General features: G+C 49.2%; 1 pseudogene; it reads right to left on the bottom strand.

Moving 5' to 3' along the window:
* Window positions 1-253: 253 nt before the first annotated feature.
* On the bottom strand, window positions 254-24,417 carry LOC148140406 (cell adhesion molecule CEACAM2-like; annotated as a pseudogene).
* Window positions 24,418-26,634: the final 2,217 nt, after the last annotated feature.

Below are 26,634 nucleotides of genomic sequence, written 5' to 3'. Positions count from 1 at the left end.
GAAATCATGACCTCGTCGTCCTCTACCTTGGTGTCTTTTGATGATGTTAAGGAATTCCTGGGTGGAGTGGGTGGAGTGGGTGGAGTGGGTGGAGTGGGTTGACTCTTCTACAGGGTGGTTCAGTTTATGTTGCAGTTCCTTTGCTAGTCTGTATGTCGGTGTACCAGGAAGCGAGACTGTGGGTCTGGAGCCAGCGGGGGGGGCCTTGTTTATGTACTTTGGTAATCTGTAGAAATGGGGTGTGTTGGATCCTTCAGGCTTCATTTTTTTTGTTAACGTCACCTGTGTTGAGTAGTTTCCTCAGGGATGTTGTAATGCAGGCTTCTCGCCGTGGAGTCGGGTCTATCACCACCTGCTGGTAGGTGTCAGTATCTGCGAGTAGGACCTTAGTGAACTGGATGACAGTCAATGGCAGTCAACAATTGGTTGGTGTTCACCATCGCTAAGACAACTCTTCAATCCCAGAGTGAATTGAGTGATTGAATTGAAATTCCACTCGCTCCATCTGGTGGTGAACATACTCCAGGATACACTAGTTGATGCAGGTTCAATCTGAATTTGACCACCTTTTTCACTTGAATTCTGCCTCCTTCCCCCATTCTCTTCAGTTGTGTTTCTGTCATCAGGTTTTCACTGTTTTGACATCATCTGAGACCAGAGTCCTGCTGCTTGAAACAAATAACTAGAGATAATATTCCAGATGCAAACATCTCCTGAGATATCTGGGAAAAACGACAGAGAAAGCACGAAGTGTAGACCCTGTGAGATGTTTGTGCATTTCAGGGCAAAAGACAAGTTCAACTAAAGTAGGTGCTGGCTGGCATTAGAGATTGACAACTAGTAACAACGCAAACTAATTCCTTTTACATCAAAAAACTTCATCCACCTTCCTTTGAATCAGTTGGAAAAGCAAATCAACTCAACGCTATTCCGAAAGCACTCTCCAGTTTGTTTTTTATCGCGAGGGTGTCAGTGTAATGTTTCCGATCATTGGGTCAGGGACTGCGCTTAGAGGGTGATGGATGGGCAAAGACGGCAGATGAAGAAAGAGTCTTTGGGGGCAGGGAGTTGGGAAGAGAGGGTCGCTCCTCCGGGAGAGAGGGGAGTACGAGACAGAGGGTGCCCGGCAGATAGGGAAGAGGGACGCTGCAATTGGACGGGACAAAAGAGTCACAGGCTGGAAGGGAAGGTCAGCAAAGTCACTGCTGTGATGACACTATAACTTTAAAAAGTGTATTTCATTAGCGTCATAGACATGTACACCACAGGAACAGACCCTTCAGTCCAACTCGTCCATGCCGACCAGACCTCCTAAATTAACCTAGTCCCATTTGCAAGCACTTGGCCCATATCCTTCTAAATCCTTCCTAATCATGTACCCAATGAGATACCTTTTAAATGTTGCAATTGTACCAGCCTCCATCACTTCCCCTGGCAGCTCATTCCATACACTTACCCTGTTCAGTTTGAAAACATTGCCCCTTAGATCCCTTTTAAACCTTTTCCCTCTCATCTTAAACCTATGCCCTCTAGTATTGGACCCACCTAACCAGGAAACCGAAACCCATAGATAGAAAGCGGGTCACTCACACCAGTGCTTCACTGGAGACTCACTGATGATGTTACCTAGCGTGGTGACGAAACGTCTGAAATTGAACCTTCCAGCTCAGCGAGCGAGCTTACAACCAAGACAGAACAAGTAACGCACTCAAGTTTTCTTATTAAACCTGTTCCATTTTAAAACTTAAAGTGACAGCGAGAATCATTGGTTGAAGCTTCCACAGTAACTGAATTCCTTAAAAACTAACCATTCATCTCCAAGTCCCATGAATGAACTGGGAATGACGACTTTGAGACTCTGGCGCCCTCACTGGCTGACTGAAGCATTGCCATTTGCTGTCCCTGGAGAAAATATATTCAACCAGGAAAAGTATTCCTCGCAACAGGAATCGAGTGTGAGGGAATTAAATGTTTTCCTGTATGTTGAATCAGATAAAACGCACAAAATGAGATCTTCAAAGATAGCACAATGTTTGGATTTGCCTATAAGTCGGAGAAAGTGAGGACTGCAAATGCTGGAGAGTTAGATTGGCGACTGTGGCGCTGGTGAAGCAGGTCAGGCGGTATCCAAGGAGCAGGACGTTTTGGGCATAAGCCCTCGGAATGTGGAGGGGGAAGGGGGATGACAGATAAAGAGAAGGGTGGTGGGGGTAAGGTAGTTTGGAAGACAATAGCTGGATGCAGGTGGGGGGGGGGGTGATGGCGATAGGTCAGAGAGGAAGGTGGAGCAGATAGGGGGGAAGGGAGATGGACAGGTAGGACAGGTCAAGAGGGCAGTGCCGAGATGGAGGGTTGGATCTTGGATGAGGTCGGGTGGGGGAGATGAGGAAACTGGTGAAGCTGACGTCGATGGCGGGTGGTTAAAGGGCCCCAAGGCGGAAGATGAGGCGTTCTTCCTCCAGGCGTCGGGTGGCTCGGATTTGGAGGTGGAGGAGGCCGTGGACTTGCATGTCCTTGTCAGAGTGGGAGGGGGGGGTTGAAGTGGTCGGGGTTGTTTGATGCGTGCGTCCCAGAGATGTTCCCTAAAACACTCTACGATGTGGCGTCCTGTCTCCCCGAAGTAGATTAGATGACTTACAGTGTGGAAACAGGCCCTTCGGCCCAACCAGTCCACACCGACCCTCCGAAGAGCAATCCACCCAGACCCATTCCCCTACATTTACCCCTTCACCCAACACTATGGCTAATTTAGCATGGCCAATTCACCTAACCTGCACATTATTTGGACTGTGGGGGGGTGGGGGGAACTGGAGCACCCGGAGGAAACCCACGCAGACACGGGGAGAATGTGCAAACTCCATGCAGACAGTTGCCTGAGGCGGGAATTGAACCCAGGTCTCTGGCGCTGTGAGGCAGCAGTGCTAACCACTGTGCCACCCATAGAGGAGACCATGCTGAGAGCAATGGACACAGCAGCTGAGGTGGAGGAGCCATTCTACTCCAAGATATCCCAGATATCCTGCTATTTCCTCCCACATGATCAACAATGCCCTCCAGCGTATCTCCTCCACTTCCTGTACCTGTGCCCTCAAACCCCACCCCTCCAACTGCAACAAGGATAGGACTCCCTGGTCCTCACCTTCCACCCCACTAATCTCCAGATATACGGCATTATCCTCCGCCATTTCCACCATCTCCAGACAGACTCCACCACCAAGGGGATATTTCACTGCCCACCACAATCGGCGTTTCACAGAGACCACTTCCTTGTGAGGCCCACGCCCTCCACCAACCCAACCAACACCTTCCCTTGCCACCACAGGAGGTGTGAATCCTGCACCCACACCTCCCCACCCTCCCCCCCCCCCCTCACCTCCATTCAAGGAACCAAAGGATCTTTCCACATCCGGCAGAGATTTACCCGCACTCCCATCCCCCTCGTCTACTGTGTCCGTTGCTCTCGATGTTGTCTCCCCTACATCAGGGAGACAGGACGCTAACTCGCGGAGTGTTTCAGAGAACATCTCGGGGACACACGCGCACCCAACAACCCCACCGCCCTGTGACCGACCACTTCAACTCCCCTTCCCACTCTGTCAAGGACACGCAAGTCCTGGGCCTCCTCCACCGCCAAACCCAAGCCACCCGACGCCTGGAGGAAGATCGCCTCGTCTTGGGGCCCTTCAACCACACGTGATCGATGTTGACTTCACCAGTTTCCAAATCTCCCCTGCCCCCACCTCATCCCAGATCCAACCCTTCCCACCGGCACCGGCCTCTTGACCTGTCCATCTTCCTTCCCATCCATCTGCTCCACCCTCTCCACCGCCTTTCACCTTCCCAGCTACCTTGCCCCCAAGCCCCACCCTCACACCCCCACTTATCTCTCGTGCCCCCTTCCCCTCCCCTCCACTTTCCTAATGAAGGGCTTATGCCCAAAACGTTGACTCTCCTGCTCCTCAGACGCTACCTGGTTTGCTGTGCTTTCCCAGCAACACCCTTTCCGACGAGACATGCCTATGATTCAGCGGATCAGTGGGAATCCAGTAGAGGAGCATCATGGGTGTGTTTGATACTTACAGAACAATGTTGCTGGGACCATAGAAAATATTACACCACCGATCACCAGCAACAGGACCAGCCTGCTCCAGGTCAAACTGGTAACACTGCATCCTGCATCTGAAATTACAAGCAACAAACGCATCAGGGAGATACTCAATATGAATTCAGAACCAATCACTTGAATTTACACAGCATCTTTAACAGGATCAAATACCTGCAGAGACATTACAGGAGTGATACAAGATCATAAGCACATCATTAATCGGATTGGATGGACTGGTCTTTAGATCAGAGGGAAGCTATGGGGAGATCTACCTGAGCTGCCTAAAGTGACGAGGGGTCGCGGTCGGGTGAATGAAAAAGGCATGGTTGCCTGAGCAAAGGGGTCACTTAGTAAGTGGTGGAAACGGACAGCATTCACCCAGTGGATTGTGGGGGTCTGGAACTCACTGTCTGGAGGGATGGTCAAGGCACAGACCCACACTGCATTTGACAATTCTTTGACGTACCTGAAAATGCTGCAACGAACCAGGCCACAGGCCAAAGAAATTAACAGTGGGATTTAACTGGGCACCTCTTTTCTCGGGCATGTGGACGTGCTGCTGTTGGACTGGGGTGGACAAAGTTAAAAATCACACAACACCAGGTTACAGTCCAACAGGTTTATTTGGAAGCACTCGCTTTCGGAGCGACGCTCCTTCATCAGGTGGTTAAGATCAGTGCTCCGAAAGCTTGTGCTTCCAAACAAACCTGTTGGCCTGTGACCTGACGTTGTGTGATTTTTAGCACAGTCAGCACAGACAGGGTGAGCCACACCATGACCTCCAACACTATAAACCGTTCAGTGGTTCTCCATAAGAAGGAGGAAAGGGCCATACAGATGCAGAGGGATTTCAGAGCGGGATCCCTGGACCCAGGCACGGCCACACGTTGAAATCATAGAAATTGAAGAGGGGACAAAGGCATGAGGGCACAGATTACAGGCATTGGCGGGGCAGCTGTTACAGGCAGAGGGCAGCTGTTACAGGCAGAGGGCAGCTGGGACAGGCAGAGGGCAGCTTGGACAGGCAGAGGGCAGCTGCGACAGGCAGAGAGCAGCTGGGACAGGCAGAGGGCAGTTGGGACAGGCAGAGAGCAGCTGCGACAGGCAGAGGGCAGCTGGGACAGGCAGAGGGCAGCTGGGACAGGCAGAAAGCAGCTGGGACAGGCAGAGGGCAGCTGGGACAGGCAGAGAGCAGCTGGGACAGGCAGAGGGCAGCTGGGACAGGCAGAGAGCAGCTGGGACAGGCAGAGGGCAGCTGGGACAGGCGGAGAGCAGCTGGGACAGGCAGAGAGCAGTTGGGACAGGCAGAGGGCAGCTGGGGCAGGCAGAGAGCAGCTGGGACAGGCAGAGGGCAGCTGGGACAGGCAGAGAGCAGCTGGGACAGGCAGAGGGCAGCTGGGACAGGCAGAGGGCAGCTGGGACAGGCAGGGAGCAGCTGGGACAGGCAGAGAGCAGCTGGGACAGGCAGAGGGCAGCTGGGACAGGCAGAGGGCAGCTGGAACAGGTAGAGAGCAGCTGGGACAGGCAGAGGGCAGCTGGGGCAGGCAGAGAGCAGCTGGGACAGGCAGAGGGCAGCTGGGACAGGCAGAGAGCAGCTGGGGCAGGCAGAGTGCAGCTGGGACAGACAGGGAGCAGCTGGGACAGGCAGAGAGCAGCTGGTACAGGCAGAGAGCAGCTGGGACAGGCAGACGGCAGCTGGGACAGGCAGGGAGCAGCTGGAACAGGCAGAGAGCAGCTGGGACAGGCAGAAAGCAGCTGGGGTAGACAGAGAGCAGCTCGGACAGGCAGAGAGCAGCTGGGACAGGCCGAGGGCAGCTGGAACAGGCAGAGAGCAGCTGGGACAGGCAGAGAGCAGCTGGGACAGGCAGGGAGCAGCTGGGACAGGCAGAGAGCAGCTGGGACAGGCAGAGAGCAGCTGGGACAGGCAGGGAGCAGCTGGGACAGGCCGAGGGCAGCTGGGACAGGCAGAGAGCAGCTGGGACAGGCAGGGAGCAGCTGGGACAGGCAGAGGGCAGCTGGGACAGGTAGGGAGCAGCTGGGACAGGCAGGGGGCAGCTGGGACAGGCAGAGAGCAGCTGGGACAGGCAGGGAGCAGCTGGGACAGGCAGGGAGCAGCTGGGACAGGCAGAGGGCAGCTGGGACAGGCAGAGGGCAGCTGGGACAGGCAGGGAGCAGCTGGGACAGGCAGAGGGCAGCTGTTACAGGCAGAGGGCAGCTGGGACAGGCAGAGGGCAGCTGGGACAGGCAGGGAGCAGCTCGGACAGGCAGAGGGCAGCTGGGACAGGCAGAGGGCAGCTGGCACAGACAGAGAGCAGCTGGGACAGGCAGAGAGCAGCTGGGACAGGCAGAGGGCAGCTGTTACAGGCAGAGGGCAGCTGGGACAGGCATAGGGCAGCTGGGACAGGCAGGGAGCAGCTCGGACAGGCAGAGGGCAGCTGGGACAGGTAGAGAGCAGCTGGGACAGGCAGAGGGCAGCTGGGGCAGGCAGAGAGCAGCTGGGACAGGCAGAGGGCAGCTGGGACAGGCAGAGAGCAGCTGGCACAGACAGGGAGCAGCTGGGACAGGCAGAGAGCAGCTGGGGCAGGCAGAGTGCAGCTGGGACAGACAGGGAGCAGCTGGGACAGGCAGAGAGCAGCTGGTACAGGCAGAGAGCAGCTGGGACAGGCAGACGGCAGCTGGGACAGGCAGGGAGCAGCTGGAACAGGCAGAGAGCAGCTGGGACAGGCAGAGGGCAGCTGGGGTAGACAGAGAGCAGCTCGGACAGGCAGAGAGCAGCTGGGACTGGCCGAGGGCAGCTGGAACAGGCAGAGAGCAGCTGGGACAGGCAGAGAGCAGCTGGGACAGGCAGGGAGCAGCTGGGACAGGCAGAGAGCAGCTGGGACAGGCAGAGAGCAGCTGGGACAGGCAGGGAGCAGCTGGGACAGGCCGAGGGCAGCTGGGACAGGCAGAGAGCAGCTGGGACAGGCAGGGAGCAGCTGGGACAGGCAGAGGGCAGCTGGGACAGGTAGGGAGCAGCTGGGACAGGCAGGGGGCAGCTGGGACAGGCAGAGAGCAGCTGGGACAGGCAGGGAGCAGCTGGGACAGGCAGGGAGCAGCTGGGACAGGCAGAGGGCAGCTGGGACAGGTAGGGAGCAGCTGGGACAGGCAGGGGGCAGCTGGGACAGGCAGAGAGCAGCTGGGACAGGCAGGGAGCAGCTGGGACAGGCAGGGAGCAGCTGGGACAGGCAGAGGGCAGCTGGCACAGACAGAGAGCAGCTGGGACAGGCAGAGAGCAGCTGGGACAGGCAGAGGGCAGCTGGGACAGGCAGAGAGCAGCTGGGACAGGCAGAGGGCAGCTGGAACAGGCAGAGAGCAGCTGGGACAGGCAGGGAGCAGTTGGGACAGGCAGAGGGCAGCTGGGACAGGCAGATGGCAGCTGGGACAGGCAGAGGGCAGCTGGCACAGACAGAGAGCAGCTGGGACAGGCAGAGAGCAGCTGGGACAGGCAGAGGGCAGCTGGGACAGGCAGAGAGCAGCTGGGACAGAGAGAGAGGAGCTGGGACAGAGAGAGAGCAGCTGGGGCAGAGAGAGGGGAGCAGGGGCACACATATCATGCTGACACAGACAGAGAGCAGCAGCAACAGCTGTACTGACCTACCTCAGTGCGATTGTACTGTTCAGCACAGCCTGCCCTGGGTGTGAAAGACAGGATCACCACATGTTCAAGCCTGTGATCTGCTGTCTGTTCATTTTTGCTTTTAAATGATTACCTTCTGATTGGATATTGTTCATTGACGTGTTCTGAACTGTTCTCTCTCGTGTCTGGAGCAGGCGAGACTTGAACCTAGGCCTCCTGACTTAGGGATGGGGTCACTACCACTGAACAAAGCCATGAGAAGCTGACTATCCATTGGTTCACTGCAGCCAACCATGTACTCTAGCACCGAAGAGGAAGATCTGCCTTTTGATCAGAGATTATTTCCCTTCAGTGAATCTTCCCCACCTTGGTTATCACCAGGCCTGGCTCCTACTTCCTGCTCAGTCAGCCATGCTTCCAAGTTGCACACTTACAGACTTGAGGACTCGATGTTCCGGTGCGGTGCCCAGGGAACACTGGGTCTTTCAGGTGACAGCATACCATCAAAGTGCTGTCCGTTCTCTCAGGTCGATGTGTAAAATCCCAAAACAAAGGGACATTTAAAATTCCAGGGAGCAAACAGGAAAATGGGGTCAATACTGTCAATTAGCAGAAAGTGAGGATTGAAGGTGCTGGAGATCAGAGTCGAGAGGGTGCTGTTGGAAAAACACGGAAGCCTCTTCCTTAGATACCTACCCTGAAGAAGTTCTCCTCCTCTCTCTCTCTCTCTCTCGCTCTACAAGGATCTCAGTGAGTCTACTCTCAGCCCTCACTTCCCCCCAGCCCCACCCCCTCCCACTTATGTCTCCACACCCCCCCCCCCCCCCACCCACAAGCCTCATTCCTCATGAAGGGCCTATGCCTGAAACGTCGACTCCCCAGCTCCTCGGATGCTGCCTGACCCACCGTGCTTTTCCAGCAACACACTCTCGACTCAATCCTCTCAATACAAACTTGATTGGTCAGACGTCCGGTTTCTGCACTGGAACGTTATAAAATGCTCGCAAGTTAATGTTAAGAAGACGGGGGAGGGGGATGTTTGTCTATTTCTGCCTGTCAATCCTATGTATAGATTTTTACAAACATATTAAAGGGAACACTCCGGAACTAGGGAACAGGAAGCTGCCGAGAAGGTACGTTTCCCAAATGGGTTTGTACCTATCCACAGGTTTGGGGATCTACGGTAGGTCTTGGAATGTGTTCCCCACATTCCAAGGGGGGGGGGGGGGGGGGGGGTGACAACTGTACCTACATCACTCCATCTGACCAACTCCTGCACAAGTGTGAGATTTCCAGTTCCAACTCCCTACTTTAAGGACTATACCAGGAATCATTTATTGTTCGAGGGCAGAACATTTTCTGGCATTTATCCAAACATAGCTGTTACCTATTTGAACCAAACTCCTCCACCAGTCAGTAACACAACCCAAGGCCTGGCCTTCTCAGAGTAACCCTCACATTCTTGTTATAAGGAGGCGATTTTCACTTACATCAGTGAGTAAGGAGCCCCCATGTTAGATTTCCACAAACTGTTCTCCACCAATTTCAATCCAGGTTGAATAGCCATTAGAACTGGGAATCCAACCAAAGTTATCCTCCCTCATCTGGGAACCAAAGTCAACTGGAGCTTCCCTGTTATTATTCTTCTTGCCGTTTACTCATTCAACTCAAATCTTGGGCCGTATGGTTCAGAAAAACCTCATGATAAAAAAAACCTTCTGATTATCCAGAAGTGAATTCAATGAAGTTAAAATGACGTGAAGCTCTGCTGAATCACTTCAGCTAGGCCCACGGTTGAGATGGCAATCACAATGAAGGGACGGAAAGAAGCCATTTCCATCAAATGAAGCTCAAAACCCTGTCCCATGCAAATGAAAGGGTTCAGAAAAGAGTTACAAGGATGTTGCCGGGGTTGGAAGGTGTGAGCTACAGGGAGAGGCTGAACAGGCTGGAACTGTTTTCCCTGGAGGCGTCGGAGGCTGAGGGGGTGACCGTATAGAGGTTGACAAAATCATGGAGGGGCATGGATAGGATAAATAGGAAAAGTCTTTTCCCTGGGTACTAGAGGGCAAAGGTGAGGGGGAAAGATGTAAAAGAGACCTAAGGGGCAACATTTCCACGCAGAGGGTGGTACGTGTATGGAATGAGCTGCCAGAGGAAGTGGTGGAGGCTGGTACAATTGCAACATTTAAAAGGCATTTGGATGGGTATATGAATAGGAAGGGTTTGGAGGGATATGGGCTGGGTGCTGGCAGGTGGGACTAGATTGGGTTGGGATATCTGGTCGGCAAGGACGGGTTGGACCAAAGGGTCTGTTTCCATGCTGTACATCTCTATGACTCTCTGACTCTCTGACTCTATGACTCTATGACTCTATGACTCTATGACTCTATGACTCTCTGACTCTATGACTCTATGACTCTCTGACTCTATGACTCTCTGACTCTATGACTCTATGACTCTCTGACTCTATGACTCTCTGACTCTCTGACTCTATGACTCTCTGACTCTATGACTCTCTGACTCTCTGACTCTATGACTCTCTGACTCTCTGACTCTATGACTCTATGACTCTCTGACTCTATGACTCTCTGACTCTCTGACTCTATGACTCTATGACTCTCTGACTCTATGACTCTATGACTCTCTGACTCTCTGACTCTATGACTCTATGACTCTCTGACTCTATGACTCTATGACTCTGTGACTCTATGACCTGCATTTCTGAAGAAACAATTGATGCACACCAAGTTCCAAACAGCGAAGGTTGCAATCACAAGGACAGACATGAAGCATGAAGCAACAGCATCACTTAGACCAATTATTCAACACCGAGGCTGTTAACCTACACATTAATAATTACAAGTATTACAAACATGTCATCTGATACCATTGGCTTTTTATGAAAACGTGTTTTGAAAGGATATTTCTGTGGTAAAAGTTGTGCACAGGAAGTTAAGCTGAAATGTTTTCTGCACAGTACATCATCAGAGACAAAAAGAGCTGCCGATGCTGGAATCCAAAGTAGACAGGCAGGAGGCTGGGAGAACCCAGCAAGCCAGGCAGCATCAGGAGGGGGAGAAGGCAACATCTCGGGTGTAACCCTTTTCTGAACATCACGTCTGTCACAGCGGAATATTTTGAATCCTATCGAACTATGTTTCAGTCTCAAATCACAAAAAAAGAGACTTTTAGAATATACGTAGCCCTGGGCAACAGAATGGATCTTTCTAAGGCACTGAAGCAGTGCTTCTTGCCTCAACGGGCCTCAAAATGGAGGAATGTGGATTGATAATGGCAGCATTTAGAAAGCTGACTGCCTCAGGCAGAAGACAATACGAGTTTCGCCTCAAGGCCAAGACTACTCAACTCCTAAAGTTTGAAAGATTACTTACTGGAATGGAAAGAGACACTTTAATTGTTGAAACTGTATTATGCTTTGATTCATTCATGGGATGCCGGCCTCGCAGGCTGGGCCCAGCATTTAATTGCCCGTCCCTAGTTGCCCCCCTTGAGAAGGTGGTAGTGAGCTGCCTTCATAATCCGCTGCAGTCGATGATGTGGTGCAGAACCCCAAGAAGCAGGCTCTGAGGAAAACGTCGCTGAGACTTGAAGATCATTGATTAGATAGTACGCACCAAGTGCTCTTCTTGACCGTTTGACGGGGGACAGTGCATAACATTACGATTTCATTGGCCACTCCCCACTTAGCAGGCATCTTGAAGTAATTTGCCAGCGTGCCGTGGTCCGTTGTCAGAGATGATCTGCTCCATGGCACAGAAGGAGTTGAAAGTAGCAGGCTGCGTGTCAGCAAGGGTTGCACTCACGTTGCGGCTAAGTCTTCAAACAATGGGAAATTTGGAGAAGGAATCTACCTCAAAGATGTCATCTTCGCCTTGCACCATAAACAAGGTGTGGGCTCTTTTCATCCAGGGGATAGATGGAACGTGGATCTGGAAGCTCTCTCTCCCTTGCTGCTGGGGTTGCTGCGTTTGGCATGTCTCACGAGCCATTGAATATCCTGACTCATCCCAAGCCAGGCCATAAGGAACGAAAGAACAGTACAGCGCAAGAACGGGCCCTTCGGCTTACGAAGGCAGCGCCGACACATAACACCTGTCCAAACTAAAACACCTTTGGCCTGGATAAAGTCTATTCTCGGTCTTTTCCCATATCTGTCAAGATGCCTCTTAAATGTTGCCATTGTAACCACCTCTGGCAGCACATTCCACACACTTACCACCCTCCTACATCTCCTTCAAACTTCACCCCTTTTACCTTCAACTAATGTCCCTTAGCAACTGGCGCTTCTACCCCAGGAGAAAGACTGTCCATTCAGCCCATGCCTTTTGTAATTTGGTAAACCTCTACCAGGTCACCCCTCAGCCTCTGACGTTCATGTGAAAACAAACCAAGTTTGTCCCATCTTTCCTCAGAGAGAATACCCTCCAAACACAGCAACGTCCTGGTAAACCAGTTCTGGACCCTGTCCAAAACCTCCACGTCCTTTTTGGTCGTGTTGTTGTCCCATTTCCCTCCTCAAAACGCTCAGAGACACAGTATAGTTTTACCTCCTTCATCTTTATTCCGGGCCCTGGAGGGAGAGAGAGAGAGAGAGAACGATCACCTATGTGCACAGGGACATGGGTTCCCGGTCTTCTCTGGAAAAGCAGTTGCTTAATGATTTATATAATCATTTTACAGGGAGGAGCATCCATATAAGGCAATGTACATATTAATTAGGTGACCGTGACAATCAACGAGTATCAATAGCAGAGACCAAGGCCTTTACTGTTATACAATGAATGTTCTTAACCTTGTTAACTGGTGGTAGGCTGAGAGGGGCGGCACAGTGGTTAGCACTGCTGCCTCACAGCGCTAGGGACCCGGGTTCAATTCCCACCCCGGAAAACTGTCTGTGTGGAGTTTGCACGTTCTCCCCGTATCGGCATGGGTCCCCTCCGGGAGCTCTGGTTTCATCCCACAGTCCAACCATGTGCAGGCCAGGTGAATTAGTCATGTTAAATTGCCCATAGTGTTAGGTGCATTAGTCAGAGGTGGGTGGGTTACTTTTTGGAGGGTCAGTGTGGACTTGTTGGGCCGAAGGGCCTGTTTCCATACTGTAGGGAATCTAGTCTAATCATTCTCGGAGACAGTGCAAATGCTAATGCCCTAATCCTGGGGAATCAACTGAATCATTATGCAAATGATTCAGTTGATTCCCCGGCATCTGGGTTGGCACAAAATCTTTTACAGTCACAGAGATGTACAGCACGGAAACAGACCTTTCAGTCCATCCCGTCCATGCCGACCAGATATCCCAACCCAATCTAGTCCCACCTGCCAGCACCCGGCCTATATCCCTCCAAACCCTTCCTATTCGTATACCCATCCAGATGCCTTTTAAATGTACCAGCCTCCACCACATCTTCTGGCGGCTCATGTACAAAACAGTAGTTGCTGCTCCTGGAATTTGAGGAAATCACCTCCAGCACCTAAAATACCTCAAAAAAGGAGCAGCTCGAACAGACATAAATTTTTCCCGTCCTCCATCTTGGATTACCCAGAATCCTTTTTTTTTCTTTTTCTGAATGGGAAAGATTGATGGATACTTTAATTTGATCGTAGTAGCAAATGAGATATTCCCATTTAATGTTTTAGCATTACAGTGTGACGGCCAGAAATGTACGCAATATTCCAAACGTGTCCCGACTAAACTTCTACAAGCTGACTTGCCAATTTTACACTTCAACCAAAGAAGGCAAGCATGCCATACGCCTTCTTGACCATCTTATCCACAGTGTTCACACTTTCAGGAAACTGTGTACCTGCATGCCTAGTTCCCTTTGTATATTAATGTTTCTAAGGGTTCTCCCATTTACTGAATACTTCCCTCCTGTAATAGACCTTCATGTGCTCGCTGTTTTGATAGTTTAATAGACCCCGTGACCCTGGTGTCAAACAGTCACAATCAGCTGATGTAATGCTTTCGGTATTAGGCCTCATTTACCCTTGAAAATGATTTGCTGTGATGTGCCAAGTTTCACCACTGTATTGCCAAAATAACTGAATCATCTCCGTACCTCTTCAATACACTCAGATCTAATCTGAAATCATGGTTAGCTCAGTTGGCTGGCCAGCTGATTCGCGATGTGGAGCGATGCCAAGGGCACGGCTGGTGTTGACATAATTATTGTGTGCTTTCGTCCACCTGTCGCACTTAAAGTGGCTCCAGGAGAAAGGGAGGACTGCAGATGCTGGAGATCAGAGTCATGAGTTGCGGTGCTGGAAAAGCGCAGCAGGGTCAGGCAGCATCCGAGGGGCAGAAGAACCGACGTTTCCGGCATAATTCATCATCATTCGTGATGAAGGGCTTATGCCCGAAACGTCGATACTCCTGCTCCTCGGATGCTGCCTGACCCGCTGTGCTTTTCCAGCACCACACCTCTCGTCTCTGAGTGGCTCCAGTTAAGATGGAATCTGAGACTTCCATTCGCTGACGGTCCTAAGAGACCAGTCTCTCCCATACATCAGCCCTGCCATCCCAGCAACCAGTCTGGGAAACCTTCGCTGCCCTCCCCAGATAAGGAGACCAGAACTGCACGCAGTACTCCAGGTGCCGTCTCACCAAGGCCCTGTACAATTGCAGCCGGACATCCCAGCTCCTGTACTCAAATCCTGTCGCTATGGAAGGCCCACACACCACTTACCTTCTTCATTGCCTGCTGCACTAATAAAGCTTCAGCGACTGGTGTAGAAGGACACCCTGGTCTCTCTGTACCTCACCCTATCCCAAACTGTCGCCATTCATTCATCAACCATCCTGTTTTTGCCACCAAAGTGGATAAATCCACTTTATACTGTATCTGTCACGTACATTTTGTGTACAAACTTCTGTTTCACTGCCAAAGTGCTAAGGGATTGACCTTACCGCTAAATACGACCTGAGTAACTCAATCCTGAAAAGAGCCCAGTCTACCTCAGCTTGGCCTGGAAGGGTGCGGCACCTCAAAGAAAAAGGACCATCGAACAGGTGAAACTAACCATTTCATTGCACCACGAGCCAGCGGCAGCACCAGGAGTTTGCTCCATTTACACGATGCTGCTATCAGACCACAAACAATGTACTCTAAGCATTATCAGTGCTGGCGTAACATCAAGTACACAGACTAAACACCCAAACCACTGGTGGACCACATCAAACAGTCAACCCTTCAGCTGTCACTGCCAGCCAGAGTACTGATGGTACTCAGTTAGGCCAAACTCATATCTCAGAACATAGTTTCCCAGTTTATTGGGACTCCATACTTGGGCGGCACTGACTGAAATGATGAGATTACTTACAGTGTGGAAACAGGCCCTTCGGCCCAGCAAGTCCACACTGACCCGCCGAAGCGCAACCCATCCCCCTACATTTACCCCTTTACCTAACACTATGGGCAATTTAGCATGGCCAATTCACCTGACCTGCACATCTTTGGACTGTGGGAGGAAACCGGAGCACGGGGGGAAACCCACGCAGACACGGGGAGAACGTGCAAACTCCACACAGACAGTCGCCTGAGGCAGGAATTGAACCCGGGTCTCTGGCGCTGTGAGGCAGCAGTGCTAACCACTGTGCCACCGTGCCACCCACTATCCAAGAAACACTCCAAACACCAACTGAAGCTTTTCAATCAACTTGCAAATCAGGGCAGGACTTACACACGGAATGGTAAGGTCCTAGGGAGTGTTGCTGAACAAAGAGACCTTGGAGTGCAGATTCATAGCTCCTTGAAAGTGGAGTAGCAGGGCGATAGGATAGCGAAGAAGGTGTTTGGTATGCTTTCCTTTATTGGTCAGAGTATTGAGTACAGGAGTTGGGAGGTCATGTTGCGGCTGTACAGGACATTGGTTAGGCCACTGTTGGAATGTTACGTGAAATTCTGGTCTCCTTCCTATCGGAAAGATGTTGTGAAACTTGGAAGAGTTCAGAAAAGATTTACAAGGATGTTGCCAGGGTTAGAGGGTTTGAGCTATAGCGAGAGGCTGAATAGGCTAGAGTTGTTTTCCCTGGAGCGTCGGAGGCTGAGGGGTGACCTTACAGAGGTTTATATAATCATGAGGGGCATGGATAGGGTAAATAGGCAAAGTCTTTTACCTGGAGTGGGGGAGTCCAGAACTAGAGGGCATCAGTTTGAGGTGAGAGGGGAAAGACTTAAAAGGGATCTAAGGGGCAACTTTTTCACACAGAGGGTGGTACGTGTATGGAATGAGCTGCCAGAGGATGTGGTGGAGGCTGGTACAATTCCAGCATTTAAGAGGCATCTGGATGGGTATATGTACAGGAAGGGTTTGGAGGGATATGAGCCAAGTGCTGGCAAATGGGACTAGATTAGGTTAGGATATCTGGTCGGCATGGACGGGTTGGACCGAAGGGTCTGTTTCTGTGCTGTACATCTCTATGACTCACTTGCACATACCAGAAGCTGCTTATATTTGTATACAGGGCTCAGTCCTCTGCAGCTAAAAGGGACTTTGTCCAAGCACTATACTCTTTAACTCAACCAATAGTTCAGAAGACACTGTCAATTAGCAGATTGGTGAATGTAACTTGACTTGCCCTACTTGAGTTTAAAGTTAAAGTTAAAGCTTGGGTTATGTGCTTCTTGCCCAATCTCTTTGGCAATGCCTTGGCCATGAGCACACAATTGCCAACCAATCAGCATCCTGTTTCTCACCCAATAAAAATCACCGTTTCACTGTGTCTCACACCTGCACACACACACCATGGGTGCTGGGGATAAAATAAGCACTACCGCACTTAGGTGGTAGTGTGGGGGTTAAGGGAAAAAAAAAGAGAAAAAAAAAATAAAAAATAAAAATCACCGTTTCTGTGAAATGTGGCATTCTTGCCTTTCTCCTGATGAGTGCAACCACTTTGCAACGTGTCTTTTTTTTCAATAACCATCAAAGTCTGGAATTCCCAGCAATCTGCATCAAAATATGACTTTGTGCATGTAATACTTGCAAATTGTAACATTGTAATATCAGCCGTCTCTCCCTTCAAGAATGGTCTCTACGTCAAACATTCCCTGCAATAAGACATCTGGGAATGGGAATTTCACTTAACTCTTGGAAGTACAGACAAAACTCACCTTTTCACTGTACCTAGGTTCATGTGACAATCGTAAATCAAATTAAAACAGACGTTCACAATCCTTTCTCAGATGGCCCAACAATGCAGCTTTATCTCTTCACTCTATTAAGAGATTATGCTCTATTTCAAATATTAATGTTGATCCACGTAGCTAGTGTCGATGTGCACAGACCGCATTAGAAAACCCACCGTCAGTGGAAAGAGGGTGTAAACTTCACCGGCAAAAGGTCATCCATAGACCAGAGCTTACCATCGATAGTTAATGTATAGTGAGCTTGGATAGAGCTGACAGGATTAATTGCGATGCAAGTATACATCCCACAGTCACCTTCCCCAGCATTTAGAATGATGAGACTTTTGCCCCCCTTCTATTAGCCGGTGATGTTCAGAGATGCTCCCTCCATCTTTCTGCCATTGATACTCATGAGACTGTCCGGAGACATTACAGGTCAGCATGATGGTTGAATGGAGGAAGCTGGAGGTGCTCAATATGGAAGATTCTGATAGCTTATCTGAAAGGGAGAAATACTCATTAAAGAATTGTCCTATCCCTGAACCTATCCTTCACAGCACTAGCAAATGTGTACAGAAGGAAGAGTATGTATTTACACAATGTCTCCTTCGAAGTGTTTCCCAACCAGTTTTATGGGACAGTTGCATCAGGAACATGGTCGTGAATTTGTCGTCAGTTTAGTCACAGTCAGGAACACGATGAAGGGTGTGATGATACGGTTTCAAAGCAGTTAGAAGAATGTTCACTGGGAAACCAGTACGATTTTCTGGTCTTCTCTCCAAAGTGGGGATCCTCAGTCTCATCCCAAACTAATGGGGTTGGCAGTGGGGCCACGCTGTCATCAGGGAAATGGCTCCTTCAACAAGACCGCACCCCTTCCAGCAATGTGCTGCTGGGTCACTACATGAGGTCTTGAAGAGACAGATTTGACTCAAAATATCAATTTTTCTGTCTTTGCAGGTTCTGCCAGACCTCCTGAGTATTTCCAGCACTTTCTGTCTTGGATTAATCCATTTTGCCAGTAATCCTTTTACTCGTCAACTTAACAAGAGCATTGTGATTTGACGGGTCAAACTTTTGACGGGTTAATAAATTGGATTCTGTTGTCTCATTGACGTCTTGTCAAAGATACCAGATTGGTACAGAAATGTAGTGCCTCTCAGAGCAAGCTGATGGTATTACAATACCTTGGTGCCTACGGCGGTTACTGAAACCAAATTGCTTTTTCTCTTCATTCACAAGATGTGGGTGTCACTGGCTGGGCAGCATTTATCGTCCATCCCTAGTTGCCTTTGAGAAGATGGTGGTGAGCTACCCTCTTCACCTTCCACATTAACAGTGATAGCAGAGAGTGACACATTAACAATGGGGAGATGGTGGGCCTAGCGATCCAGAGACTCAGGTAATGTCCTGGGTACCCACATTCGAAAGCTGCCATGGCAGATGGTGGAGTCTTATTAAAATTATTAAAAATTGGGAGTTGGAAGAGGTTGCAAGGGCGATCTGAAGGATCGGGGCCGGGGGGGGGGGGGGGGTGGGGAATGGGGGAAACAGTACCATTCCCTCACCCCAGCTCATCCATCAAATTGAAAGCTGGTGAAAGGAAGAGCTCATTAACTAGTTAGTTAAGAACTTCAATTGGCCTGCAGGTAAATGGGCAGCCTGACCAGCATAAACATACCTCGCGGGGCAGGCAGGTGGCTGTCCGGATGCCTGGTACAAGTTTCACAGGTGAAAGGGCCAGCTGTAATGCAGCCAAAATCATTGATGATAAAAAGGGTACAAGGAGTCTGCAAATGGATACAGGTGAGTTGTGTGAGTGGACAGTTATAAGATTGCACACCTTAGCAGGAAGAAGTGAAGATGAAGAGTAGAAAGTCTTAAATGGAGAAAGTCTGCAGAAAGCTGAGGTACCAAGAGAACTGGCTGTCCGTGTACGTCAATCATAAGAGGTTAGTAGGCAGTTGATGACAGCACGATGGCTCAGTGGTTAGCACTGCTGCCTTGCAGTGCCAGGGACCCAGATTCGATTCTAGCCTCGGGGGACTGTCTGTGTGGAGTTTGCACGTTCTCCCCGTGTCTACATGGGTTTCCTCCCACAATCCAAAAATGTGCAGGTTAGGTGAATTGCCCATAATGATAGGTGCATTAGTAGGGGAATGAGTCTGGGTGGGTTACTCTTCGGTAGTTCAGTATGGACTTGTTGGGCCGAAGGGCCTGTTTCCACACTGTAGGGAATCTAATCATAAAACTAGATGGAAGCACAAGTTGTGAGGAGAAAACAAAGAGGTTTCGGGAGATTCAGACAGGCTGAGTAAATGGGCTCGCACATGGTAGATGAAAGATCACACAAATGTTTCTGTAGATGTACACTCTGACTTGCTGTAGTGATGTAGCAGTCAATAAATTGAAACAGGGGATAAATGTGAGCTCATCCACTTTGGCAGGAAGAACAGAGATGTAGAATTTTTTTTAAACAATGAGAAATGTGGGTATATTTTGAGAGAGTTAAAAGCAGCAGAACTACCGATCACAGCACCAAGTGTTCTCAATAAGGCAACAATCTATGTAACGCTGAGTCAAACAACTCAATTAGCTCATTGCCTGGAGACGAAAACAAATTGAAATTTGGCCAATGAGTTTAAATTATATCCCAAACCCCAATTCAGTTTGAATTTAGTATATTGACAATCTTAAAAGCCAATGACACAATCCGATGCTTTAGGGGTATAAGACCAGGGAAAATTTAACAGTTGAGAGGAGAACTGACCAGCCCAGCATGTAAACAGACTGCCTGATAATAGCTCCCTTAAAAGTACCTTTTCGATCAGTAACCTGTGACGCAAAAATTCCTCAGAAGAAGAAAAGATGACACAGGAAGATCTAAATAGAAGGCCAAAAGCTGCCTGGTTTTGTGGTAAGAAGTGTGGTTTTGTAAATCTTAATTGGGAGTTTTATCGCGCTAGTATTATAGAAAGGAGGGTAGAAGAGAGGTTAGTTAATTATTTTCTGTTATACTTTAAGAAATGAAGTTGTTAAAATTTTATTTTAATTAGTTCTTGGCCACTTGAATCTTTACAGATTACTACATGGGATAAATCTTTTCTGTGTTGCTGGTTTTAAATTTAGCAGGAGGGTTTACCCCACGTCGTAACAGAAATTTGGAAGTGTCGTAGTTCAAATATTATCCATGTCAGTAAGTCACCAAAATCTAACATGAAACTGTAATAAGAATTTAGAAAGGCAAATGACATGTTGGTCTTTATTACAACAGATTTAGATTTGATTCTTTACACTGTGGAAACAGGCCCTTCGGCCCGACCAGTCCACACCGACCCTGAGAGGAGGGTGGGGGTAGAGAGAAAGTACCATAGAGCACAATAGGTGAATGGGGGTGGGGATGGAGGTGATAGGTCAGGGAGGGGGGTGGGGGAAGGTAGCAAAGAGTACACTGGGTGAACGGGGGTGACCTATCACCTCCATTCCCACCCCCATTCACCTATTGTGCTCTATGCTACTTTCTCCCCCGACTCCCCCCTCACTCCTCCCTCCACCATTTATCTCTCCACCCTGCAGGCACTCGGCCTCTAGTCCTGATGAAGGGCTTTTGCCGGAAACGTCGATTTCCCAGCTCCTCGGCTGCTGCCTGACCTGCTGTGCTTTTCCAGCACCACTCTGATCTAGAATCTGGTTTCCAGCATCTGCAGTCCCTGTTTTTACCTATTATCCATAGCTGGACTGCTTGAATGATATTATTGTGTAGGTTGATGGAGAGTATATAAAGACCCTAGTCTGAAGGAGTTAAATGGTGAAGGATGAATGATCCATTGGATGGGAAGACGTCAACGCGACCAGTGTACTTTTTTTAATAAGGAAGGTTGTGTCACCCCAGCGTGAAACAACACACTCCGATTCTGGATCCACTCTTTGTAATACCACTCGATACATTCCACTGGTAAACCTTTGCCGTCTTATATTGATCCTCATCAACTCCAGGGAAGAACGTAGAGCTTCCACGGGCACGGTAGGATTCCATTTTGCCATTACCTGCGAACAATAATAGAAGCAGTGATTGTCACAGGCTGTATACCCAGTGTAGAGCCTGAGTTTGATGTTGTTTCATGTGATGAGATTGGACCTGTGATACATCATCGCTTTACTGCAAAGGCACAGGTCCATGTGGCTTGTTTTTTGGGTATAATCTCCACCTATTGCATGCAATTCTGGTCTCCTTCCCATCGGAAATATGTCGTCAAACTTGAAAGGGTTCAAAAACGATTTACAAGGATGTTGCCAGAGGTGAAGGACTTGAGCTACAGGGAGAGGCTGAACAGGCTGGGGCTTTTTTCCCTGGAGCGTCGGAGGCTGAGGGGGCGAGCTTATGGAGGTTGATAAAATTATGAGGGGCATGGATAGGATAAATAGACAAAGTCTTTTCCCACACGGTCAATCCACACTAACCGACACATCCCTGAACACTTTGGGACAATTTAGCACGGCCAATCCACCCTAACCTACACATCCCTGAACACTATGGGACAATTTAGCACGGCCAATCCACCCTAACCTACACATCCCTGAACACTATGGAACAATTTAGCATGGCCAATCCACCCTAACCTACACATCCCTGAACACTATGGGACAATTTAGCACGGCCAATCCACCCTAACCTACACATCTCTGAACACTATGGGACAATTTAGCACGGCCAATCCACCCTAACCTACACATCTCTGAACACTATGGGACAATTTAGCACAGCCAATCCACCCTAACCTACACATCTCTGAACACTATGGGACAATTTAGCACAGCCAATCCACCCTAACCTACACATCCCTGAACACTATGGGACAATGTAGCACGGCCAATCCACCCTAACCTACACATCTCTGAACACTATGGGACAATTTAGCACAGCCAATCCACCCTAACCTACACATCCCTGAACACTATGGGACAATTTAGCATGGACCATCCACCCTAACCTACACATCCCTGAACACTATGGGACAATTTAGCACTGCCAATCCACCCTAACCTGCAAAACTGTGGGAGGAAACTGGAGCATCCGGAGCAAACCCACACAGACACTGGGAGAACGTGCAAACTCCACCAGACGTTGCCCGAGGCAGGAATGCTAATCACTGAGCCCTTGTACTGCCCCTGAAAGGTGCGCCTTCAAACTTATCTCTTTGACCCAACTTTGACCTGGAAGATCATCTTCCTCTGTGACCTTATAGCAAAAAAGTGCTTTATTGATACCATCCTGAGTGATGTCAGATCGCCATGGCATTTTCCTCTGTTCAATGCGTCATCTGGACCTCAGAATAAACAATGAACTGTGGTTACAGGAGATTCTGAGACCAATAGAAACAGACGTTGCTGGAGAAACCCAGCAGGTCTGGCAGTGTCTGCAGAGAGAAAGCAGAGTTAACATTTCGAGTCCAGTGACTGTCTCCAGAACACATCTTTTGTAATATAAACCTAAGCCTCTGCTGTTAAACTGTAGTTAACCTTAATTGTTAAAAAGTGTCAAATTAGTTTGTGCCTTTTGTAAACTTGAGGTGCCTGTATGCGTGTGTTTTTGCGTTCTTGTAGGTTTGTGGGTTCATGTGAGAGTACATGTAAGTGATGTTTGTATGATTCACTGGCATCTGGAGACTCACATCTGCCTGGTGTTTGGTGTCTGCAGTCTAACGTCTGGCAGATGACTGCAGTCTTTGTGTGGAGCTGCAGAAAATGGGGGAGATACTAAATGAGTATTTTGCATCAGTGTTTACTGTGGAAAAGGATATGGAAGATATAGACAGTAGGAAAATAGATGGTGACACCTTGCAAAATGTCCAGATTACAGAGGAGGAAGTACTGGATGTCTTGAAATGGTTAAAGGTGGATAAATCCCCAGGACCCGATCAGGTGTACCCTAGAACTCTGTGGGAAGCTAGAGAAGTGATTGCTGGGCCTCTTGCTGAGATATCTGTATCATCGATAGTCACAGGTGAGATGCCGGAAGACTGGAGTTTGGCAAACGTGGTGCCACTGTTTAAGAAGGGCGGTAAGGACAAGCCAGGAAACTATAGACTGGTGAGCCTGATGTCAGTGGTGGGCAAGTTGTTGGAGGGAATCCTGAGTGACAGGATGTACATTTATTTGGAAAGGCAAGGACTGATTAAAGACAAGAGCTGAAAAATGTGTTGCTGGAAAAGCGCAGCAGGTCAGGCAGCATCCAAGGAGCAGGGGAATCGACATTTTGGGCATAAGCCCTTCTTCAGGAAGTCAACATGGATTTGTGCGTGGGAAATTATGTCTCACAAACTTGATTGAGTTTTTTGAAGAAGTAACAAAGAGGATTGATGAGGGAAGGGTGGTAGATGTGATCTATATGGATTTCAGTAAGGTATTCGACAAGGTTCCCCATGGGAGACTGGTTAGCAAGGTTAGATCTCATGGAATACAGGGAACTGTCTTGAAGGGCAGGTGGAATGGGAGCTTCCATCATGCTGAAATTCTTCAATGTTCATGTTCTGAGGGTCAGGGCTACAAGCTGAGGGACTTGCTAAACCTTGGGACAGTCAAGGAGCAGAGGGAATGGTCACTGTCTCTCGTCTTTCAACCAGGATATAATGGGGGTCTGTTAAGTTTGAGGAGAAAGTGAGGACTGCAGATGCTGGAGATCAGAGCTGAAAATATGTTGCTGGAAAAGCGCAGCAGGTCAGGCAGCATCCAAGGAGCAGGAGAATCGACGTTTCGGGCATAAGCCCTTCTTCTGTTAAGTTTGGTCTACTATAATGGGAATGTAAGTAGTTCCTTGGGTGTTTAGCAAGTAATATTTTTTGCTGAAACTGGATTGAAGTTCCATTGAGAAATGTTGAAATTTCATTTCCTTTTCTGCAATGTCTGTACTGATCTGTATGCTATCGTTACTTACTCCTGGATCATTTATGAATAAAGTGTATTCTTGAACCAAAGTAAAAACCTGCAATTCTAGAGCAAGATGGTTACTGGCAGACAAGGGCTACTTGCAACTGGGGCCCATGACTTCACTACTGATCCCATTGACTAAGGCAGAGCGCAGATAAAATACAGCCCATTCTTCAACCAGAAGTGTCATGGAGCTGATGATCGCCCTGCTGAAGATGAGGCCTCAGTGCTTGGATTGATAATTGGGAAGCCTTGCATTACACCCCAGGCAGAGCGGACTTTGAGAAGATTTGTAGCTCAGGTTGAGGCTCTGGATGCAGGTTTGCTCACTGAGCTGCAAGGTTCACTTCCAGACGTTTCGTCACCCTACTAGGTAACATCTTCCGTGGGCCTCAGGCGAAACAACACTAAAATCTCCTGCTTTCTATTTATGTGTTTGGGTTTCTTTGGGTTGATGATGTCATTTCCTGTGGTGAAGCCCAGACTGAGTCTGCTGCATAATCCTCACCTTCCATACTGCACACAATTGAAAGAGCCAAAGCAAAAAGGTCTTTCAGCTGCAGAATAACAAGGACCTGTTCAGTCATCAGACTCTGCTGGTGCCTCAGAATGAACATAATTAGTTCACTGCTTCAGTCAAAATGGCCTTGGGTTTTTTTTTTGCGATCTTGGAGAATGTCAAATTCCAATATTCTTTCTTCCCTTTGCAAAAACTGCGCAGAACTGCTGTGAAATATTTATATGTACTTACAGATTTTTTTTTTTTTAAAATGAGCGAACAATACTTTTGGAAATAAAAAAAGGCACAAAGTGCTTCACTTCATTCGACCCCGCAGAGGGCGAGTGGATCGAAAGGTTGATCTGGAGTGGGCTCTGTAAGTGTCGTCTGAGGAAATAGCGTTTTCTTTTGTGTGTGGGAGAGACAGGTTTGGGAAAGGATCCAGAGCACCCCGGGAACTGTCCACACATGGGCACACTTTAAATCCGGGATACTCAAGCAGAGTGCAGGTTTTTATTTTAGTCCAAAAATCCACTTCAGTCATAAATGATCCAGGAGTAAATAACCACAGCACACAGATCAGTACAGACATTGCAGAAAAGGAAATAGAACTTCAACATTTCACAATGGAACTTCATTTCTCAGTGGCAACAAAAAAAAATTATTTGCTAAACACCACAAGGAACGATCTATATTCACATTAGAGTGGACTAAACTTAACAGAGCCCCATGGTTGAAAGACTAGACACAGTGGGCATTCTCTCTGCTCCTAGCCTGTCCCAAGGTTTAGCAAGTCCCTCAGCTTGTAGCCCTGGACCTTGGACAGCGTTAGTCTGCAACACCTCTGGTTGTGCGGCTGCAGGCACCCACACCTATGCGGGTATGAAAGCAGAATGTTTTTTTTTAGGAAAGCCCTCAGCTGCAGGGAGGGGGTGTTCCCGCCAAACCACAAACAGGGCCTGGTTCAGCCTCTTCCAAGAATTGATTCGCATCTCAGGGCAGGCATCAAAGATGGCAGCTACCTCCTTCTGGGAAGGTTTTTAAGTGGGTGAGATCTAACTACCAAGAGTCTGTAAACTAGGTAAGTTTTCAGGTTTCTTTGTTTCCCCTTCTCTTCCTTTGTTTAGTTCCGTGTGGAGAACGTGAGGACTGCAGATGCTGGAGATCAGAGCTGAAGAATGTTCTGTGTGGGCTATCAGAGTAACGGATTATGGACGTTAGGCCAGTTGCACGTTCCTCCTGCAGAATGTGGCGGGGGGGGAGACACTTCACCCATGTCTCTGCCGACCACATCTGCGGGAAGTTGCACCCAACTCCAGCTCCTCGAAAACCGAGTTAGGGAACTGGAGCTGGAGCTGGATGAACTAGGGATCATCCGGGAGGCTGAGGGGGAAATTAAGAGGATGTTCAGGGAGGTGGTCACTCCCCAGCCACAGGATAAGGACAGCTGGGTTACTGTCAGGGGGAGGAAAGGGAACTGACGGTCAGAGCAGGGATCCCCTGTGGCCGTTCCCCTCAGTAATAAGCATACCATTTTGGATACTGCTGGTGGGGATGACCTACCAGGGGGAAAGCCACAGTTGTCAGGTCTTTGGCACTGAGCCTGGCACTGAGGCTCAAAAGGGAAGGGGGGAAAATAGAAAAGCATTAGTGGTAGGGGACTCAATAGTTAGACGGATTGACAGGAGATTTTGTGGTCAGGAACGGGGCTCCCGGAAGGTATGTTGCCTCCCTGGTGCCAGCGTCCAAGATGTCGCCGATCGGGTTTACAAGATTCTGAAAGGGGAGAGTGAGCAGTCAGAAATCATGGCACATATTGGCACCAATGATATAGCTAGGAAAGGAATTGAGGATCTGAAAAGTGACTACAGGGAGTTAGGTTGGAAGCTGAGGAGCAGGACGAGTAGAGTAGTGATCTCAGGTTTGCTACCGGTGCCACGAGATAGTGAGATGAGGAACAGTCAGCGAATGCAGCTTAACACGTGGATGCAAGGCTGGTGCAGGAGGGAGGGCTTCAGATACCTAGACCATTGGGATACCTTCTGGGAAAGGTGGGACCTGTACATGAAGGACGGGTTGCACCTGAACTGGAAGGGGACCAATGTCCTGGGTGGGAGATTTGCTCGTGTGATTCAGGAGGGTTTAAACTAGTTTGGCAGGGGGTGGGAACCAGAGCCACATGTCTGAGAGGGGGACGGTTGCAGACGGGACAGTGACAGGATATATTGAATCTAAAAGGAAGTTTCTCACGCGATGAAACAAAGGGATTGGTTAAAGTGTGTCTGCTTTAATGCAAGGAGTGTCAGAAATAAGAGTGATGAACTTAGAGCATGGA

This window comes from Chiloscyllium plagiosum, unplaced genomic scaffold, assembly GCF_037043375.1.
Source record: "Chiloscyllium plagiosum isolate Xiang-an unplaced genomic scaffold, Cpla_swu_hap1 HiC_scaffold_35, whole genome shotgun sequence".
Classification (NCBI taxonomy): domain Eukaryota; kingdom Metazoa; phylum Chordata; class Chondrichthyes; order Orectolobiformes; family Hemiscylliidae; genus Chiloscyllium; species Chiloscyllium plagiosum.
The sequence above is the reverse complement of the archived record's forward strand: the minus strand, read 5'-3'. Positions and strand labels throughout refer to the sequence as shown.